Genomic DNA, 3,866 nt, shown 5'->3' with positions numbered 1-3,866 from the left:
TTTATTTTTGCTCTAATGAATAAATTATTTATCTTAATGATGCTACCAAGTTAATTATCCAGGCTTACTAACAGTGTAGTTAAACCTGTGTTTTCCACACCCGGAAATGAGGATTTTTCTATTTAAAAACACATTTTATGTACTAATCTTAAATGAACACATGTCTGAACAACAGAGAGAAAGGGCGAAGTAAAAAACTTTCTTTTTAATGCAGAAAAGTTAATAATATTGTGAGTTTGTTAGCTAGTTCACTCGTGAATAAACAGACAAATATCAGCATTAGTATTCAGCTTGTGTAAATTCACTGTACATGTGACTGATTAAAGTCTCAAAAACCTCCTGTCCCTGTCCATCATCCAAAATCTATCTAAATATTATACTGTATAATTATTTACACCTTCACCCGACTTCAGCAAGCTTTATACTCAATATGATATTGTGTACATGAAATGATTAGCGAAATGCGCTAGCTAGCTAACATACATCTGTAATCAAGTCCTTTAGGGCGCTAACTGGATAATCACTAGTCTAATCATGATTTAGTGTAAAACCAGTACTCAGGGTTGTTAAGTGACCTTCTGATGGAGGAAATATTTCACTGTGGAAATGAAATAAATTCTTAAACCAAGCTTAATGATTTTATTGTGTGATTTAAACCAGTAGCCAAGTTCGCTAGCACGATAACTAGCATGAGGCTAATTCGCGGCAACAGATGAGGTCGCTTGTGAGCTACATAACATTAGACTGTAACTGTAACTTCAACTGGATTTATTGTAAAATCAGTGAGACATTAAAGTCACGTGGTAGGATAAAGCTCTTCCTACCTTGAGGAGATCTTTTTCCCCGGAGGCTGCGGGAAATGAAGTAACTCACACCGGTGGAGAGAGTGACCAGACCCGCAGCACAGGCGATCTCACCCAGGGTCAAGCTCTTCAGGTCTTGCAGCATTACACGGAAATCCATCGCAGAGTCAGAAGTCCTTCGTCGGGAGTCGCTGTTCGTGGTGTTGAAGTCCTTCGTCGGGAGTCGCTGTTCGTGGTGTTGATGAAGTCCTTCGTCGGGAGTCGCTGTTCGTGGTGTTGATGAAGTCCTTCGTCGGGAGTCGCTGTTCGTGGTGTTGATGAAGTCCTTCGTCGGGAGTCGCTGTTCGTGGTGTTGATGAAGTCCTTCGTCGGGAGTCGCTGTTCGTGGTGTTGATGTAGTTGTTCCGATGTTCAGTTGTGCGCTGTTCAGATGAAGAGATGAGTTTTTGTAGAGCAGATGTTTGTCTGTATCCAAGGAGCAAATGCCGAGTTATGATTTTAAACTGCTCGATGTGACGCGTTATCACCATGGATACAGTTTAAACACAAACTATTCAAAGAAGCGAATACGCATGCGCACGTGACGTCTAAAATGCACAGTTTCACGCGGCTCGAGACCCAACGTGGGAATACCTGAGATGCGGATTGGGGTCACGCAGATGATGATGATGATGATGATGATAATTATTATTATTATTATTATTATTATTATTATTATTATTATTATTATGTTTGTTATCGTTATTAATTATAATTATAGTAAAGTAATTACTATTATTGTATTGTTCTTATTGTTAACACATACACTTTATTATAGACCGTTGTTGCTCTAACTGTGTGAAGAGCTTTGTAAATATGAACACAGTACTCATAAATGCATGTCACTAACTGTCAGAGAAATTGTAAAACAAATCCAACAATCCCTTTGCGCCATCTGCTGGAGAATCGATGAAATGACATCAAGTAATCTGGGGCAATTTTTGTAAACGTTTTCTGTTATCAAGCAAATTTCTTGTCTATACTTTCTTTTTACCACTGTATTTTGTAATAAAGTTATAACAATAATAATAATTCATTATAATTCTATTCATTCATACAATTTCAGTAATTTATCTTCTTCAGTTTATAATAATAATAATAATAATAATAATAATGATAATGATGATGATAATAAATTGTAATCTGATTATAAAATAGAGAAAATATCAAGATAAAGTATCTTGTGTAAAAATTAATCTTGTTATTGCACAATTCTCATATGATATAGTAGAAATCCCCAAATGTATTGTCCAGTTTGTGGAAGGGGCTACTGGGAGCAGTGCTGGTTGTACAGTCTCACAGCAGCAGGGAGGAAAGACCTACAGTACCGCTCTCTCAAACACTTGGGGTGAAGTAGCCTACCACTACAGGAGCTGCCCAGGGTCATCAGAGTCTTCCAGAACCTGACCATCATCCTCCTTTCTCCCTCCACCTGCACTGGGTCGAGACTGCATCCTATGAAAGAGCTATCTTTATAATTTTATCCAGTCTCTTCCTGTCTGCAGCAGAATTGCCACTGCCCCAGCTGAAAAAGAAACATAAAAATGACAGATACTACCACAGAGTCAAAAAAGATCTTGAGGACTGCCCACTGCACTACAAAGGAACTGAGTCTTCTCAGCAGGTACCATCTGCTCTGACCTTTGTTGTAAAGTGCAGTGGAATTGTCTGTCCAGTCCAGTTTATAGTTGAGATGAACACCCAGGTACTTACCATTGAAACCAGAAGTTTACATACACTGTGTCAGAGCCTCTAAAATCTCCAAATTCACAAGTCTTACTCAGTGTGTGCAGTTCCACAAGGTACTGGTCAAAACTCACTCCTTGTGTCTGGTCAGCAGAGAAGAACTTGTATCTCTCAAAAGTGACATTCTTACTTGGCAAGAAGATTATGGAACATGTGCCACACACAAGACCTGAAATAATCGTTTGGTCTGAAAACTACACACCTGGCAACACACAAACATCATCTGACATTCACTGAATTTAACTAGATGGCTGTTCCTGAGAAAATTCAGCAACTTATTATTTCAATCAATTTATGCACTAGGCTTTCTCACAACAAATCAATCTCACTGTTGGATATATAATCTAATGATTGTCAGGTAGTTCTAGGTTTCGCGTTGTTTTATATAAAATGTATCCGATACTGCCATCCTGTGGTGAGATTGAGAATTGACCTAATACAGGAGACTTACTAACAGGTACCACAGAGTATAGAAGTAAAGCATTAAGTCTCTTTATATACTTTCACAAGAAGACCAGCCTGTAACCACTTAAGGAAATAAAATAATAAATGAATTAAATTACATGAATGAAATTTGTTTTTATACTTGTACTTCTTGTATATAATAAATAGTTTTTCTTTTCTTTTCTTTTTTAAACACTTTTCAGTTTCAAACATCTGAATCAGTGTTTATAAGTTAGGTCTGGTGATTAATTTCAGCTGGAGGATGTGGAAAGAGAACAAGGCCTGTCCCTGCACTTTCCTTCACTTAAAGCACTCTGAAATTTCCTTCAGGATGAATGTAAAAGTTTACAGAATTGCCATATTTGGCTGAGGGTCTGTGTGCTCAGCTGTTTAAAGAGGCAGAAGGCCATCATACAGAGGTGGCAGCAGGAATAACACAGACTACTGACTTAACACCTTACTACACACTGTGTCACTTTAAATTTCATTCATCTCAGGTTACTTTTACAAGCATTACTGCACTTTAAAGCTTTGAACCCATGTGTGTACTTACCCCCACTGTTACCCATAGCCCCTCCCTGCATGCTTCTTATTCCTGTTGCGCTTTATATATGTCTCATCAGCCCTGTGAATGTCATACATGTGTCTTAGACATTGAGTCCAAGAGAATTATTATTTCATCTCATCACACTGTATGTGGCTGTGATTATCTTGAAATACCACATAGTTAAAGCTCTGTGAAGAGATTCTGGCACTTAGGTTTAAAACACTTAAATCCTCATTATTCCCATCCTACAGTTCTGTTATTTATTTTAAAGTAAATTGTTCTTCATA

The sequence above is a fragment of the Hemibagrus wyckioides genome, linkage group LG09 (assembly GCF_019097595.1).
Source record: "Hemibagrus wyckioides isolate EC202008001 linkage group LG09, SWU_Hwy_1.0, whole genome shotgun sequence".
Lineage (NCBI taxonomy): Eukaryota > Metazoa > Chordata > Actinopteri > Siluriformes > Bagridae > Hemibagrus > Hemibagrus wyckioides.
The sequence above is the reverse complement of the archived record's forward strand: the minus strand, read 5'-3'. Positions refer to the sequence as shown.